This window comes from Musca autumnalis, unplaced genomic scaffold, assembly GCF_047663935.1.
Source record: "Musca autumnalis isolate F117 unplaced genomic scaffold, ASM4766393v1 scaffold_2, whole genome shotgun sequence".
In the NCBI taxonomy this organism is placed as follows: Eukaryota; Metazoa; Arthropoda; class Insecta; order Diptera; family Muscidae; genus Musca; species Musca autumnalis.
The window spans coordinates 268,883,894-268,903,446 of NW_027411755.1; the positions used below are offsets into that span (position 1 = coordinate 268,883,894).

The 19,553-nt window shown below is 32.8% G+C and overlaps 1 protein-coding gene across 2 annotated transcripts in view; it reads right to left on the reverse strand.

Annotated features, from left to right (window-relative positions):
- Tmtc2 (Transmembrane O-mannosyltransferase targeting cadherins 2) overlaps positions 1 to 18,366 on the reverse strand; it is a 126,920-nt gene extending 108,554 nt beyond the window's left edge. The window contains exon 1 of one of the 2 annotated variants that reach the window (XR_012409771.1): positions 17,671 to 18,335. The gene's annotated coding sequence lies outside the window, so the exon portion shown is untranslated. Of the gene's footprint in view, positions 1 to 17,670 lie in introns of both variants that reach the window. The other variant, XM_073964967.1, reaches the window with a different exon arrangement.
- Between the last annotated feature and the right edge of the window lie 1,187 nt (positions 18,367 to 19,553).

Sequence of the window (19,553 nt, forward strand, 5' to 3'; positions counted from 1 at the left end):
CAAAATCTAAACTAAAATACTTTCATTTGGAATTTATAAGACACAAGTATACACAAATAGCAAAACAGAAGAACAAAAAAACAAAGGAAAATCTGAACAAATAACTAATGCAAACAAGCAGAGGAAATCTCTTACCAGCTCTGCCTGGTAGTTTTTCCTAACGTGACGACAACTTTGTTGACATTTGATCTGCTGCATCAGAGAAAAACAAAAAAGGAACTCCAGAGTGCAGAAAACTATAATTCATACAACAAAGAAAAAATGTTCCGACAACAATGCAACAGTTCCACAAAACCAAGTACAAATTCTGCATAACATTTCACCATAGCCAAACCAAGGAAATATGTTCTTTTTTGTTTCTGGCTCCTCTTGGTTTACTGGTTTTCTCGGTTTCTTTGCTTCCCATACTCGCAGCAATGACAACACAGACAGTGAACAGAGACTAGGATACATTACAAATAATATTGTGGAACAAATCACTCTTAAAACATTGGAAAGTACATATTTTCATAGTTTCTTTCTTTTTTGTTCTTTGTATTTTTTTGCTGTGGCTGCATTGCATCGAACTAACTCTCGAAAGGCTTACCCATCCTCATTTCTTCCCATGATAATAAACTTCACTCAATTCATTTTCTTCAAAAGCAAATAGGAAGTAGATGGAATGCTGCGAAAAGAAGAATGGCAGCAGTAGTAACACTAAGTAAAGAATGAAAATTGTGTACGGTTGAATTGTCACTACATTGACTTTCAAACAAATTCAACTTAAGGGACTCACGAATAGAATGTAAAAGTTTATCCCCACGATTCCTTTTTTTTCCTTTAGTTCGTTGTCCCACTAGTTATCAGCAAATGGAGTCTTTGTGTTTCGAAAAATTCTATAATTTGTTATAGTTTTAGTGTGCCTGGGAGTAGTTTAATCAGTTTGGATCAAGATGATTGGCTCCCTTGGTTTATTGAAGTAATAGAAAATTTTGTCAAACGTAAATATGTAATAAAAACCATTTTCATTTATAGTTAAAACATTTGGTTTGATATATATATAATGGAAGGTGAAATACCTACCTTTTAGTGAACAAATTACTACGATTCGACTTCAATTTCTCACAATTAACCTTTGCACATTTTTATATGCCACAAAAAAATTTCATGTTTAGCTCTCATATTTTACAATAACTATATAACTTAAATATATATCTAACTCTCCAGCATTTGTTATTAGATGCAGTAATATTGCAAATATATTCCAATATGAAGAAAGTACGAGTATACCAAAAGTTAAGATACCAAACAAAGAGTTTCCCCCAACCATTTCTTTGTTGTGGGTGAATCAGTTTCCAACTGTCATAATTGTGATGGCAACAATTCCATCTCCGGTATATGATTGAAATCATCGAAATCATCATACCGTCAACATTTGTCATTTCCTTGTTGACTGCGTAACGTGGCTGCGTGGACAATGTTTCAATATTGATTTTATCGCTACTCTTAAAGTGAAATGTTATCAATTCTTTCATTTCTTACTCACAATTTATTGTTTTTTGTTCAGTTGTAACAACGCTTGTCTACTCTTAGCAACTTGGAAGTTTTACGTGAAGTCTCCTCTTCCATTCGGACCTAGTAATACACAGCCAGATGTTGGTTGCAACCTGGATCAATTGAGCGTATAACCCACAACAGCTGAATACAACTGCGGCAAACTTCTTACATACTTCACTGATATATATGTATGTATGTATATAGAGGTATATTTACTGTGTCCAGTAAAAATAGAGGTAAGCAGTCTTTTGGTTGAAAGATTTTTAGTAGCTGTGGCAAGGTTGAAACAAAGCATAATCAATATCTACTGGCGTTCTTTCACGACTTTACTATCACAACTCAAAAGCAACTGCCATCCAATTTTAGCGATTTTACCTGTTCACGTTTCCTTATGATACCTGTTAACATACACATTACACTTCCATTTCATGCCATTGTGTATGGCGTACAAGAGTAATATCCGTTTAAAAGTTTGGATCAGTTGATGGAGTTTTACTTATTGGAAAGATATCTTTAGAGATACTTGTCAATGGAAATGTCGTAGGTGTATTTCATATTTCTTTGAGTTTCTCAATCATTTCATTTGTGCTACATTCACATTGACAGTTTTGTTTATACGTGTGATATTTTTAGTTGTAAAATAACTCAAATTATATCAGTTTTGTTGATTAAATTACGAAGTACTTATTTCCAATGATATTTTCATATTAAAATAATGTGCTATTGTATGTTTAGTTATTAGTTACTTAAAACTGCTATTTTCTGATCATATAACCATTACATATAAATGAACATTTACAGGTTGGTTTGTTATTTTAATTTTAATAAAATTGTTTTTGTAATTTTGATTAATTTTTCGTTAGAGTCGAGCTTAATGACCAGTGATTTTTGCAAGCTAAAAAGGAAAACCGAAGATTCGAACCCACACATTCACCACTATGCGACATGTTTCGCCTTTGGTAAAAGCTCATCAAACCTATGGGCTGTTGAGCGGCTTCGCTATCACCTAACTTTTCCTCTTTCAAATGCAATTAGTTTGTTACAACGATGACAAGCAGACCGAAAGGTGTAAAAAACCCCTATGCCACCATATGTAGTGGCTGGAGAGCACGATAACAATACCGGACCACAACTTCCGGTACTTCTCCCGAATATTTAAAAAAATTTACTTATGTGGTATGCACGACATCTCTTGAACAAATTTGGTCCAAACTTTGAATCTCCTAAAAAGATCAACATTTGTATCTAAGTGAATTTTAAAGTCTGTTCAAAGATCCTTTAGAAATGTATACCTATGCTGTTACAGTGGTATTATGTTCTCCGTGGACAATTCCATGCTTCCTGGCATACTGGTCCAATAGTTATACGATGAAATGATTAGTGGGCGCGATATCTATCGAAAAGATATGACTCCCAAAATAAGATCCACTTCTATAATGGACTATGTCGGTCCATTCCTTTAAGTACCTCCTCTGCAACACTTTTGAACTTTAATCCTAATCTATATTTTCGTCGGCAAGTTCAAATATCCAAATTTTTTTTTTTTTTTTTTATTTATTTATTTACTACTGCAACTAGTTATAATAATCTAACAAGCAATTTATGTCAAATTATTTGATTACAATTATTCATATATATATTTATGTATATACATATATGCAGAATTTTCAATTTCTTACAAGGTCGAACGGCTTCCTTCTTTTAAGTCTGCGTTCGAAACCCATTTGATCAGCAAGAGATGATGCTTCATAGTTTATATGCGCTCTTAATCGGTTGTTGTGATTCGTTGCAATTTTTTCAATTTCTTGAGTAACAGTATTCACTCCAAGATCGCGATGTAAATCTGTGTTTCGGATATACCATTGTGCGTTTGCTATTGATCTAAGTACTTTGTTCTGAAACCGTTGAATAATATCTATATTTTGTTTGCTGGTACACCCCCACAATTGTGCGCCATAACTCCATACAGGTTTAAGTGTCTGATTGTATATTAGTAACTTATTTTCAATCGAGAGTTTGGATTTTCTTCCAATTAGCCAATTTAACTTTTTCCATTTCAATTGCAATTCGGTGATTTTCATTTTAACATGTTCATTCCATCGCAATTTCGCATCTAGCGTCATTCCAAGATACTTGGCTGTATTTGAATATGGGACCTGTATGTCATCTATAAATACTGGACTGCAGGCCAATGTTTTGTTCGAAAAATCCACATGTGTGGATTTAGAGCTGTTTAAATTAATACGCCATTTTTTTGTCCATTCTACTACTGAATTAACTGCTCTCTGCAATCTATGTTTTGCTTCATTTTCTGTTCTGGCAACGGACAGAATAGCTGTATCGTCAGCAAACGTAGCCATTGTTGTTTCTTCAAATTCTGGGACATCGCTTGTATATAATAAATACAATAGTGGGCCTAAGATGCTCCCTTGGGGGACTCCTGCTTTTATCTTTCTCAGTTGTGAGTATTCGTCCTCACATTTAATGCGGAATAGACGACCGTCTAGATATGATTTAAGTAGTTTACAATACTTTTCTGGCAACAGTGTGCGAAGTTTCGTTACAAGACTGGTGTGACAGACTTTATCAAATGCCTGTGAAACATCTAGGAATATTGCTGAACATACCATTTTTTCCTCTAAGGCCTTCTCAATTACATCAGTTATGCGGTGAACTTGGTCAATTGTTGAATGGGAATTTCTAAAGCCAAATTGATGATTTGGAATAATGTTATTTGCATCTAATACCGGCTTAATGCGAACTTGTAAAATTTTTTATATATCCAAAAATAGGCCACAAAATAATGAAAAGACCATAAATACATTCGATCTGACCGTAGGTGAAAATTTCAATTCACATAGGCTGAGGCTATATATCTGTCGGCAAAGCCGACTGATACTTTTTTACTTGTTAATATTAATTTTAATTAATTTCTCGTTAGTGTCAAGCTTTATGACCAATGATTTTTGTAATTGTTTAGATGTCGTCTGTGTCTTAAATATATTAAAAAATTAAAAAAACAAATGGTTACGAAAACGCTCTTTTAATTTTCCCTTAAAACATATTTTGAAGTAATTTTAACCATCTATGTTATATAACACATTATTTTTTTTTTTTTTTGTATAATTTCCATCAGTTTTTCGGTCTCACTATTAATCTTCCTGAAATTTCTTAAGATGAATCCGGAATATTTAATGAAACTCCATTTTTAAATAAGAAACCTTTTAGTATTTTGCGCGTTTGGTGCAACTGATGTGACAATCGAAATCATCTAAAAGTTGCACTAAATGAAAGTGCGATTCCTGGCACATAGCCTGATATGTTACATATCATCTTTTCCTCTACCCTGTTCGTTGCCAATGAAACAATTGCAAAGCGAATAAAATAAAAGTTTCATACTGCGCGTTTGTTTCTGATATAATTTATCAATGTCATCATGCATGAGTGTGTTCCAAAGGAGAAAAGCAAAATAGTTCGAAAGGAGCAGTTACAGAAGCAACAGAAAGAACTACATGACACCAACAACATCATCAGCGGCAACTGCACAGCTGAACATAAACAACAAAGTTCCAGAGGACATGAGGAGAACTTGTTGTTGCATAGGGCATGTGCATACGGAAGCTGCTGCAGATGCCGATAAAGTAATAAAACGAAACAATTCACAAAATAGTTTACAAAGAACGTTGCTTTTCTTCTCCCTCTCTTTTTTCATTTGTTTCTTTAACATCCAAAAAAATACACGATTTATTACACACACACACACACATTCAAGCAAACACATTTCAACTCTTGCAATTTGCATACACCACTATATACAAACATGCATACATATGTATGTATGTATATTATTGTATATTTTTTGAAACTGAATGAAAAATTTCACGAGATCAATAAAATGTCCGAAGGAAAGATGGTAAAGTCAGAAAACGTTTGTAATACTCCGACATATTTCATGAGAAGTTCATATACTGAAGTTTTTTAGCTTAGTTTATTTTTGTCCATAGAGCAGCATCTACATATGTAGCATAGAAGCTGATAATTGTGATCTAATTTTTAATAATATTTGCATTGGTGTGTATTTTAGTACACATCTGCCTACATGCATATTTGTCTGTTTTTGTGTGAATGTCGATTGTGCACTAAAACGTACATACTTTTTGCATTAACTAATACAGATTTTGTTTGTGAACTTTTCTTTTCAGTATTTTTATGTAGTTTTGTCTGACGCATAATAACTTTGGAACAACAAAGATTAAAACATATTCGTTCTTGTTTAGATAGGACGTTAAAAATTAAATTCAAGTCAACTTTTATTTTTTACAGTTTGATATTTTATTAACAAGAAAAAATATATGTATGTATGTTTAGTTACTCTGTGCAACACTGAAAATGCAAACAACTTCTAGGATGCATTTTTTTTTTTTTGAGAGTACATATTGAGACTACAATAACCTTAATTGGGGTTTGTCTCGTCAGATCCAGTTCGGATTTTGGGCTAAAAATAAAATTTGTGGCATTTAACGTGCCTTTATCTCAGAAATGAGGAATTTTGCCTTGCAGTCTTTAGCAATATTGGAGCCCTAAAGTAGTAGACCCTATGTGTTGAACAGACCAATTGGAAAAACTCCATCCAGCGCATGAAAATATATTAAATCTGCCAACAAATGTTGTCAGCAATTCTTCTGAACATTTTGAAACTGTAAAATGCTTAGTACATGTTGTTTCAGTGGAATTTAGTATCATATATTTTTTAACACAAATTTCAAACACTGTTCAGACGGGCAGCTTATTCTCATATTTGGGATTTGTCGTTGATATATTTATTGCTGATACATTTATCAAATTGTCGTTGAAAAATATACAAGAAACCACGTGATAAAGGCATTTTATGACAATAGAATTTTCTAAAAACTTTAACAGTTTTGGATATATGGTGTGAAATTTATACAAATTATTAAATGTTAAGATATATTATTTCTCAAACTATTTTCTTCGCGCTCTTATCTCCTTCTTCTTCTTTGCTGCAGAAGTGAAAACAAGATTCGAATTTGTTATAAAAAATAAATATTTAGCCATGTTTAGATGAGACCCTAAATCCAAGCTGGATCTGACAAAACAAAGACCAAGTATAATCTATGTCATTTTGGTATGTAGTACCTTAAAATATCCTCAGTAGAAATTGTTTGCGCAAGATTACCTTAAAATGTTACACAGTGTTATCAAACATAAGATCTTAACCCCTTCTATTGACAAACGTTAAGAATTGAGTTTTCCTATCTTAATATATTTACGTTTTTGATGAAAAGTGATCATAACTAAGCAATGGTTATTGTTGGGACGTATGATGGTGACTATCTCTTCTTTGAAGAATTTCATGATCTATAAATCCATACAAAATAGATTGATAATAAGGGTTAAATATCAGTGTTATTGTAAAAGAAGCAAGGTTTATCAATTTCAATACTTCAAAATTGTACTATAATGACAATGTATCTTTTTCTATTTGGTGTATTTCAATAATGTAAACGGCTAATCAAATTAATTGCAGAGTATAACGTGATGATGAATTTTTTGTGATTTCTAATATAAAAAATTTACATTTTAGCTATATTTCATCATACATACTATTTGTTATTCACAAGAGTAAATAAATATATTTTTTTAAAAAGCAAACATTCATTAATTGAGCGGTATTTGGAATAAAAAACAAATATTTTTATTTTTTCTCTCCTAATACTTTTCAAACTTTCAAATTTAAATTTCTTTAGAATTATATCTTCTGAGAGAAGCATTTTACAGCATAGTGTTTACAACAGCTCATAAAATTTGTCTGTGGATACTTTAATGTTTGCATTTATTTGAATAATTTCGTTAGCCAATTATTTTGTTAGGACAGTCGAAGGTGTTCCACACCAAAAGAAAAAAAAAAATAAAATCAGCAGGATTCCTAATTTTTTCGGATTCCACACTTTACGATGTGGCAACTGCCAGTAGCTTACAATGTCATAATAATTGATACACCGGCGAACTAAATAGGACAGACTCCCTGCGGACCAAGTAAAGTTATGGAATAAATTATAAACGTAGGAATATTATTCCACCATAAATATGTATATATTCATTGTGTTTGTTTGTGTGTCTGATTGCGGTAAGCTCCACAATGATCTGAACCAACTACTCTAGTTGTTGCCTGACAAAGTGGCTTGAGCAAACATTTCACTATCTTACGAATACAATATTCAGTGTCAAAACAGACTCAACACTAAACACTGCAACTACGTATACATATACCTATCTGTATACAAACATAAACTGTAAATGTCCTGTACCAACAAGAAAAAAGTCGAAAATCCGCTTATAGTCGGCAAAAAGCCGTGAAACTTCCGCTAAACGCAGAGTGGTCCAGCATAAACTAATACTCCCACTGGGCCAATGTTGGGGTTCTTTTGAATGGGAACTGCTGTGATGCTCCAATTTTCTCGGTCGAAACGACATTCACCCATCCGCCCAGTCGTCTGTGAGCAAATACATATATACAATGTCAGATTGTCAGTGGTTTGAACATATTTATTTATAATAACTGTAATGGCGAAATTGCGCTCCTTGGTCTTCGCACTTTAGTGCAAGTTTCCAACATTCTGACAGTTTTCTTTGTTGCTGCCAGCCAACCAAAAATTATGAAACTAAACAAATTGTAGTTGAGCACGCATTTTAATATCACATGAATGCGAATCGAAACAAAAAAGGCGAACCATGAAAACTTCCAAATTTCCTTCGCCAAATGAAAATGCCCCCAAAAACGAGGGCGTTAAGGTTTCACAGAGTCAAAATTTGAATTGTTAAACGGCGTGCGGTTGTTTCTCATAACTTCAAGAAGCAGACAGCCAGCCAGACAAGAAGGCCGACATGTAAACGTGGTCTTTATACGGTATGTTCATTTTTAGTTGACTTGTTGGTGGCCCAATTTGTAGTGTTTGCTATGGTGGTGTCAACGAAACGAAGTATACGGTGCCGGGTACGAAACGTTGTTTTGTTGTGTTTGCTTTGGGAGTTTTACCCGAAATATGCTTATGATGTTGTGCGGAAATTAAAAGACGGAAACTTAAAACGCTCGTTACACCATCGTTTTGCTTAATTTACATAATTTCGGAAATGATGCTAATGTTTAACGATAAAAATTATAATAACAGACAGTGTAACACTGTAACAGAAGCTGTTTGCTATTCTGTTTCCTTGCTCTCGCTCTCTGTCTCTCCTGACCTTCCGGTCTGCGTTCACTGTGTGGCGGTTGAAGTTGTGTGTGTGTGAATGAATGGTTCCACTGGATATACGAATTATACATGTAAAATAGCCCAATTATACACTGCTAGTGTCTGGGAGGCGGGCAAATACAACTTCAGAGGGAACAAAAAAGAAAAACAATTACAATAAAGCGTTAGGTCCGATTTGCTTTGGATTTATTTCCAAACATATTTGAAATTTTTACAATATTTATACTGTCAAATTTCTCTATAAAGTAGCTTGCTGAGGATGAAATGGAGAAATACGTTATGGAGAAACTCTATAACTTTTCGATTTATTTTGATTTTAATTGCTGGTAAAAGAAGTAAGTTATGCGTTTTTTAATTGAAACGATATATGTATGTATAAGAGTTATAGTCAATATACATTAAAATGCTTGTTTTAATAATGATTTAAATTGATAGTTCCTCAATGAATCTAGAAGTAAAACATTGCTAAACATGCTGTTTTAAAATGGTCTCTGTAAATTACATATTTTTTCAGAAAAACAAATACGAGCATACCTACTTAAGAAATTTCTGTATGTATACATTTTCCTTTTTTCGGCGTGCAGTTTTTTATAAAGCGTTTGCTCAGTTTTTACAATAGTTATATCAGATATATTACGGCTTTGATGCAGCTTAAATGTAAAATTAGATGGGACATGTATACGAGGGACATAACTAACCGTTATTTTCGACATTGTTGAGATGCTCGCGATTTCGTCTTCTCTGTAAGTGGTGTTAAAAATGAAATCCTATTAATGAGCTAAGACATACAATCGGTCTAATGAGAAAGCTCACCTTATCCACTCGCTGAAAAGTCGTCTTCTATATACGTTTGATACGATCAGAAGTGTACCTCATTGAAACATTGTTGTAGATCTAAAATATACTATGGTAAATTCGTTTCCTACGCTTGGGGGTCAATTTAGAAATGCCGTAGCTTGGTGAAATCTCCAAGGGAGTATCCAAACTATGCTATCGCAATGTTCTTCAAAAAATATAAATCAGTGCCCAATGTTCGAAATTGTTAAGTGGATGTAATGTTTTTTACCTTCCCTAAAAACGCACCGATCGCATTTAATTCTTAACGCAGTTCTGTAGTGCGATTCTCTTACTCAGTTTTGAGTTACCGATAATTGTCGGTAAAATTAAAATGCTTATAATTTCAATAATTACCGATATTTTTCGGAAAGTTAACGACGAATAAAAAACAGCTGTAAAGTTTTACCGATGTCAAGAGTGTTGTCAACTTTTATTTGAACTTTTCATTCATAATTTTCCGTTTTAATTTTACCGATTTCTGTCGGCAACTCAAAATATGTGTTAAAGAATCGCACTACTGATGTGTCGATGACAACGGTATACGTGTTTTGCGGGGGATGTATATACATACTTGCCATGATAACGGAACTGAACGTGAAAAAACTCTTCTACCACAAGCAAACATTTCTTTATATATAAAAATATTTTAGAACAAGTAAAATTGGCGTTGATTTCCGAACTTGTTATAACTTCCACCATTAATTATGTTGAAACCTGTAGTGCGATTCTCTAACTCATTTTTAAGCCAACGGTAAAATTAAAACGCAAAACTCGGTAAAATTAAATCGCAAAATTATGAATGAAAAGTTCAAAAAAAGTTGACAACACTCCTGCTATCGGTAGGACTTTACGACTCTATTTGATTCGTAGCTATCTTACCGAAAAACATCGGTAATCGGTGGCTAACTAAAAAATTGAGTTAGAGAATCGCACTACTGATTTCAGCTATTTCTGTTGTTAATGTCATATATCAAAAAGTGGATGTATTACTCGTACGAACATCATGACCATGTTATGATGGAGGATATAAAAAGAGAATTTCGTTCGAGTGGTCAATATTGGATATGTCAATAGGTCGAAGTCGCAAATTAGCCACACTACACCAATCACGATTAACATGCAAAAATATCATTTTTTTGTTGAAATTTGGAAAATGTTTTTAACTTCTTTTGATCGCTCATCTGTTACTTCTGTTACAAAGATCCGATATTAAATGATAAATTTTTGGCTTTTGTTTGTTATGAAAAATTTATTAACAAATTTATGCCAGGGAAAAGTTGTATTATGAAATAATAAGGAGGCGAAAATAATAAGGAGACTAATCGGTGGATGGATTTATGGTTGCTTAAACTTGTTTCAAGGAACTAACCAAATTTGAATTATGTAGTGGTATAATAAGTACAGAAACTATATCCAGCTCTAATGAAGTAGGAATTGAAGGGCCAAATAACACAACTTCTGAGACATAAACCGTAATAGGTTCAGTTAAGTGTACATTAAGTTATGACTTTTCGATATATTTTCTCAAAAATGATATCCTGTAGCACGGATGGATGAACTTTTACCTATTAATCACTAAAATAAGGTTTTTTTATACCCTCCACCATAGTATTATGGAGGGTATATTAAGTTTGTTTTTCAGTTTGTAACGCATTGAAATATTCGTTTGCGACCCTATAATATATTCTTGACCAGCGTAAAATTCTGAGTCGATATATGCATGTCCGTCCGTCCGTTTGTGGTAATCACTCTAGCATCCACAAAAATGGAGATAGGACGCTGAAATTTTGGGAAGATGTGTCTTTTGTTTGCAGGCAGGTCAAGTTCGATGATGAGCTATATCGGCCCACGTTTTGGTATATCTCCCATATATGTAAGTGTACAGCCCGATTTCAGGTATTTTTACGTTATTAGTCACATTTTCAAACCGAATTATTTGACATTTAGAGTTCCTAGTGATCAACAAACTTATATTCCAAAGGATATGGGCATAGGTCCCTTTTTGATATAGCCCCCATATAACGGTACCTCCCGATTTTCGTTATTTCGAGTATTTTAGCTACAATTTTTAACCGAACTAGCTGTAATTTGACATTTGATGTTCTCAACGATCATGAAACTTCTTCACCAAACAGCGTCAACATAGGTCCATGTTTGGGTATAGCCCCCATATAACGGTACCTCCCGATTTTCGGTATTTTGGGAATTTTAGTTACAATTTTTAACCGAACTAGCTGTAATTTGTACATTTGTGGTTCTTAGTGGTCATGAAACGTCTCCACTAAAAATTGTCAAAATAGGTCCATATTTTGGTATCGCCCCCATATAACGGTACCCCCCGATTTTCGGTATTTTGGGAATTTTAGCAACAATTTTTAACCGAACTAGCTGTAATTTGACATTTAAGGTTCTCAGTGGCCATGAAACTTCTCCACATCATATAACGGTAGCCCCCGATTTTCGGTATTATGAGGGTTTTAGCTAAAATTTTTACGGAACTAGCAGTAATTTGACATTTGAATTTTCAGTGGTCACGAAACTGAAAACCATCAACATAGGTCCATGTTTTGGCATACCTCCTATATAACGGTATCTCTCGACTTTTGGTATGTTGAGGGGTTTAGCTACAATTTTTAACCGAACTAGCTGTAATTTGACATTTGAATTTTCAGTGGTCACGAAACTGAAAATCATCAACATAGGTCCATGTTTTGGCATAGCTCCTATATAACGGTACCTCTCGACTTTTGGTATGTTGAGGGGTTTAGCTACAATTTTTAACCGGACTAGCTGTAATTTGACATTTAAATTTTCAGTGGCAACGAAACTAAAAATCATCAACATAGGTCCATGTTTTGGCATAGCTCCTATATAACGGCACCTCTCGACTTTCGGTATGTTGAGGGGTTTAGCTACAATTTTTAACCGAACTAGCTGTAATTTGACATTTGAGGTTCTCTGTTGTAAAAATCGTCAACATAGGCCCATGTTATGGTTAGCCCCCATATAACGACTTTCGGTATGTTGAGGGTTTTAGCTACAATTTTTAATCGAACTAGATGTATTTTGAGATTTGAATTTTCTGTGGTCACTAAACTTCTTCGCCAAAATTCGTCAACATAGGTCCATGTTTTCGTATAGCTCCTATATAACAGTACCTGCCGATTTTCGGTATGTTGAGGGTCTGTTTGATGGAATTATCCTTAATTTGACTTTTGGGGTTTCTGCAGTTATGAAACTTTTCCACCAAAAATTATAAAGATAGGTTGACACTTTGATATAGCCTTGTAGGTGGTACCTATCATCTATCTGAACACATTTTTTAGATTAGATTAGATAATTTAGGCAATTGAAGTATCTACCCATGGTCGAAAAATTTTTCCACCTAAAATTGTGAAAGGACACTAATTTTCCATTTTAATTATGACTATTTTATGGTAGAGGGTATAAAAGTTGGGCCCGGCCGAACTTAACGACTTTTTGCTTGTTTTTGTTTAAATATTACATCTTTGAAAAAAGCGTTTATGACATTTTTATGATTCTCAGAAAAAAATAGTGAGAAACAAATGATATATCAGTTTGGTGGCCCTAAAGTTGATTTTCAATTATATATCTTCAAAACTTCAAAAAATTTCAAATAATTCCGATAAATTCAAAATTTAAAATCATTTTGTGCATGCGATTTTTTCACTGAATCACCTTATAATCTTATGTAGAAACTTGAAACATTGTACGTAAAAATGCCCGGCGTAAAAGATTTTAGTTAAAAATATATTTTTTTTTTCAAAATTATCCATTTGGCATAACAGAGGCTCACTTCATAAATGCAACATACATACCCTTGTCATCATTTAAGACAAAGCAGTACCAAAGTAAAGAAAACATGTAGTGTTACACTGACTTGTCGATATATAACACGTTATTTTATTGCATTTATGTACGCTCACTATTGCATTCCTAAAATTAAAAATAATTTTCAAAGTAAAATTAATATTTATGAACATTTCTCACTAATCAAACTTTCTAGTATATATTTTTGTCTATTATTGTTCTTTAAATAAATGTCGTATAATTAAAACATTTTCCGCATACTGCAAATGTGAACAAGACAAATTTTCTACAAAAAATATACTGCATTTATGAACACTAAACAATTAATGAAATCCGTGATATTAACTCTTAACGATTACTTTTTTAAGATTTACACTTTTTGACATAACGAATAATTTCTAATTTTAAAATAACAAAAAAATGTGATTATAGATTCCGTAATGACACCGCTCAATGTGTAAAGTTTTTTCATTCAAATTTCACCTCTCTATTCATTATCAACACTCTTAATATTTTGTTTAAAATTGTGATGGAAATCTCTGTGATTTTTTGTTTATCGTATGAAAGACGCACACTCTATATTGTGCGGGAATGAAATAGTTGAATTTTTTGCAAAATTTTTTTGCAAATTGTACGATAAACAAAAAATCACAGAGATTTTCATCACAATTTTAAACAAAGAAAGAAGAACAGCAACAAATCGTAAAAACATTCTCACAGCTAGTTGTCGGACCTTGAAAAAGTCGAATTCTGTATTAACTTATGTAATGTTTATAAATGAAACTATGTATTTATTTTTTGGTAAAATAACAAATGTTTTCACACTGTTATAAAAGAACAATTGTATTGACAAATAAAAAAAAAAATAGGAAAAAATAGTAATCATTCGAATCCCACTACTAAATAGGGCTTAAAATTTTTGTAATTAATCGTAGGTTAATACAAAATTTCGAGAAAATCGAAGCGTACAAACATTGATAAAAATCGATTTTAAATTTAAAATCGCGAAAATTGCATCCAATCCCAATGTGCAAGTTGTATTTCTATTTTTTTTAATAAATAGCTGTTAAAACAACAAAAAATACAAAAAAATCAAATTGGACCAATATTAGAAAAGTGATGAGTAATTTCATTGCATATAGTTTTTACAGAATTCGACTTTTTGAAAATATACTAAAATTTGTTGTTGATGATCAGCATCACCACAGCAAAAAGCCCCATATGTTTGCATTTAAAAAAAGAAACATCGCGACATTTTGCGCACTTTTGCTCAGGTTTACTTAAAAAAGTGCATAAAGGTAGAATCAATTGTTGCTTCAAATTGCAAGGCAAAATGTGTGTTTGCCTAAAATCATACAACAACAAATCTGTTGAAAATTACACATTTCTGCGTCGCATCTTGTTGCTATAATTTTTATTGTGGTTCATCAAAAATAGTTTATAGTGTTTACAATTTGTAACATGTCATCAATTAATTTGCTTATCGCTGAACCTACATATATACAGGCGAATCTCTTTATAACGAAGAATACCGTCTGATACCGCCAAATTTGAAATATTTCTTTTATTTTTACATCACATAAATTATAAAATAAATTATTAAATGTATGGTTCCAACAATTTATGAACATAGTACAGTAATATTGATATAAAACAAATATACTGACATTTAAAATAAATATATCACTCTGACAAGCTTTGACGAATAATTTGTCGTATTTGACGCTGAACAACAAATACAATATAGAATAAAACCAAAGTGAATACAAAATATATTTTGTGCGAAATTTCCATTTTGAATATTTTTATCATTTTTTAATACGACAACATAACGGTAAAAACAAGCATAAGTTTTTTAATTGTAATATAAAAAATTCACATTGTGTACTTTTCGATAAAAAAAATTAAAATACCTTTCCCCATTCCTCTTTCCCATTCCAATTATCTTGGAATATATACCTACAATACCTTTGCTATAATATACCCAGTGCCACCCTCTGGTGTCTGGTGTATTTGTATGTAACGTGCCAAAGAAAACGAGATAGATCCATAGTTCCATTGGGGGATATTTATAGGATCACATGTTTTTTTGTAATCAACGTGCAGATCCCTTTTTTGTCCAATTCCCATAAAAATTGGGGAATCTATTTTTTAGATAGCCAGTCTCGCTCGATTTTGACCCTTTCCTTACTGGTTTGTTCTAAAATACTGAAACGATTTTTCAAGCTCGTTCTGAAGCAAAAGTATTACACTTTGAAAACATCGACATGTTATGTTTTATGCAACTTTTATTGGATGTCTAGAAAATGTCCAACTTTATCACAGGTGGTTACGTAGAAATGTATATATCGTGTCACTTAATCAAGAAACTAATTTTATTTTTATTTCGTTTTTAGAAATTTTGTCTTTCTGTGTTACGCCTTGTAATATTGAACGCATTGGATAGATGATTCTTCTCTGAAAACGATTAGGAAACAATTAGAATGTCACATTCGACCCTAAAGACAACATCACATTTCAGGCAATTGAAAAAATAAATTACTCGGAGTAGTTTATGTTTTCAGAAATGTAAATGTTCCTAGCTACAAGTGGTGTCATATTAAGTTTGAAATGCCGTGTGGTGCCGTACGGCCTTTGCCTATTGTCCCATGAGGGATATTCGTGACAAAAATTATTTCTTTCTTAAGCACATTAGAAGTCACTTTATAAGACCATATAACCGGCGAAATTCAACACTGTTTAGAAACACTGGCACCTTCTGTATGTCCTTTCTTTATAAACATGTTTGCGCATTTTGCAGAATGCTTTCAGATCTGCAACTGTGATCAACAATATTCACTACTGATTCAAGCGTGTTACGTCTAATTGTGGACGCATAGCTTATTGTTATTTTAAGAAAACAGATTTCAATGTGTCTATTGAAAATTGACGTTGGGAGTTATCCAGATGGTAGCTTATACAAAGATAGTAGTTTTAATGTCACGTAGAGTTCAGATAAAAAGATAAATAACAAAAAAAGTAAAACTCAAGGAATTTGCACTTTATAAACAGACGTTTGAATGACTACGGTTGACGAATTACTATACAAAAACATATCGAGATAGGAGTACACCTTATTGAATTCTGATAACTGCAAAAAGTACAACAATGGTTGTTTATTTTTATCCTAATTCATACTTAAATGTCCAAAGACGCATTTGAAAAAGTCTTGCATGATAAATATCAAACATACACACTCGTGCTTCATGTGAAGTATTCTATATCAAAGCGTCTCTAAAATAAGTTTTTTTTTTCATTTGCTTACAAAATGAAATATAGGTCAACAATTTCCGACAAATAGTTTTTAATGTATTCACCGTTTGTTATGAACAATTAGTTGGAAATGAGCATGTATTCATTTTCATACAATAGCTCTGGGCCACATGCTATTGTTCCTTAATACAGCCAACGTTTCTCATATAGAAGATAAACGCTTGATTGCAATAAGGTCATTTGCAACATAAATGTTGGCATTTTCATTTTTTCGCGATTTCTAAAGGGGCGAAGGAGTGACGACGTTAATGAATACACACATCAGAGAGCATATCAAAGGAAGAAATTTTGAACAACAAAAACAAGAAAAACTAAATGAACAAATTGCATAAACCGGAAATACATTGCGATTTACTCACTAACACTTCATCATATACATACGAGTGTATGAGTGTTAGTTTATAGAACATGCACGAGGAGACCTACAACTGCGACAACGATGCGAAAGACGACGACAACACCAAAAACATTCAAAAGCTACGACTGAAAGAAAAGTACACAGTTCACAAACGAAATGCACGAACAACTACATACACCAACCAATACTAATATGTATCCGCACACACACACACGCATAACCACATATGCAAATTTGCCCATACTTGCATTTAAATCAATTATAATAAATTAATGAATTTGCATCTGTAAAATCAGCCTATTGATTGTGACCGACTTTTCCCAATACAGGAAATAGTTGTAACGATGAACAAAACACCGACAGGGTCGAGGAAACTGTTGTGTAGCATGAACAAATCAAAAATACGGTCAAACAAGCAAAACAAATCACCGTTTACTTCGTTTTGGACAGTAAACTAAATTAAGCTCGAATCAAATTGCTTATTTACACTAAATACAAAAATACCAGGATTTTCAAGTGGCATACCTCACTTTCTCCTTAAGTGAGAAACGGCGACGGCTGGTTTTGAACACTGCAATTGTGCTGCGGGGATTTTTCTATTATTTGCACTTTTGTTCGTTATGGGGACTCTGAAGCATTTTGATGCATTTTTTTCAATGCTCTTCACTTCGATATTATGTGTCCTTTGTCGGAATGAGCCGTTCACCGAATTTCTAAAGAACACACAAAACACATGCACATTCTGGTCTTCTCAAACACAATTTTAATAAAACGAGTTGACACAAAACATTAACCGTACGAAGTCAACGAGTACACGAGAGCTTATTTTTCGTCGCGGGAGTACGGAATACTCACAACTCGCACTCATCAAGAAAGCAAACAATTTGAATAAATACACAAAAATAAATCGAACCGACAATCCTTAGGAGCACTTTTTTGTTAAATTCATTGTACTAATTTATTTGCACGGATTTGTGAACGTTTTCTGTTGAAATGTTCACCCACTTTTTTCATGTATTTTGGTGTTTTCACATATTTTCGTCAAACATATGCTCATGTCATGTAAAAAGTCACAATTTATCTTATGTTTTGGTTTTGCTGTTGTAAAAAAAATTAAAATATTTTCTTTTTTAAATGAGATCCTCCTTGCGACGACCGTTCATTTCAATAGTAACACGACAACTAAACTCATCTGACCGTTACGTACTCTTTTTATATGGCAAACTCAACTCTGGTGCTCTATCATTGCTTAGTTGATGTTTTTGTCGGTATACTTCAACAAATGTTGTGGTAGTTGGTTGTGATGGTTCTGCACAGAGAGCGAGAGAGGTTGACAGTTTAGCATACAACAATTGGCGTTTAGTAACGGGTAGGAGGTGAAGTGAGAAATGACAGTTAAAGAGCCAAGAAATCTATCACATGCACAACAAGGGAGAGGAAGTTGTTCTCTGTTTTGTGGTGAATAAATTGGCATCTTCTCAGTCAGTGAATGTGCAACAGTTATGTCATTTAAATTTCCAAAAAGATGTACAAACAAACATATTAAAATCGCATTTAAATGTAAATGAGAAATGTAACCCCCTACCACTAGAAATGTGCATAAAAGTGGGTGGGAGGATAGTAATTTCACTTCGAAATGTTGAATCGAATGAAAATTTAAAATATAAAAATATTAACATTATAACAATTTGTGAAGTTAATTTAATAATAGTTTGCAGTTTGTTTTTTTTATTAGTTTATTTATTTGTATTCGATTAAATTCCTCACACGGTCCTTTCAGCAGCTGTTGTACAATCATACTATACGTTAATTCACAAAGTATTCTGTTATGATTATCGTATGTAATTTAACATTCTATGTTTCTTTACATTTGTATTTACGATATGTGTTAAAAATTCACCCTATTTTTTGCATTCTGCTCAACCAAGGGTTGTCTGTTAAAATATATAATGTTTGAAGTTGTTTGTGTATGTGTGTTTATTTCTATGCAGTTGATTGTAACATGTTGAAGCAACAGCCCTATATTTGTGTTTCTGCGTAAATTCAGGGTTGAAGTTAGGTCGTTCATTCAAACGAAACAGGTTAGTTATCCAAAAGTGAATAATAGACATGTTAAGGGATAATGATAGTCTAATTTTGTGTTTGTTAAAAAAATGTTAAAAGACATCAGCTAGCGACCTACTTTATTTAATTTCGCACCTTGTTAATACCGCAATTATAACATAATATTCAATGGATGAACTTGCAATGTCACAACAATGCAATATTTTTCAATGAAGTAGTTCTCTCCCTATCAGCCAGGCTTGACCAGCCGATGCAACCCTTCCTTCCGTACGTATGTATGTGTTCGATTGGTATGTAAAATACAATTTAATCAATATGCAAAATTTAAAATATTTCTTCCATCC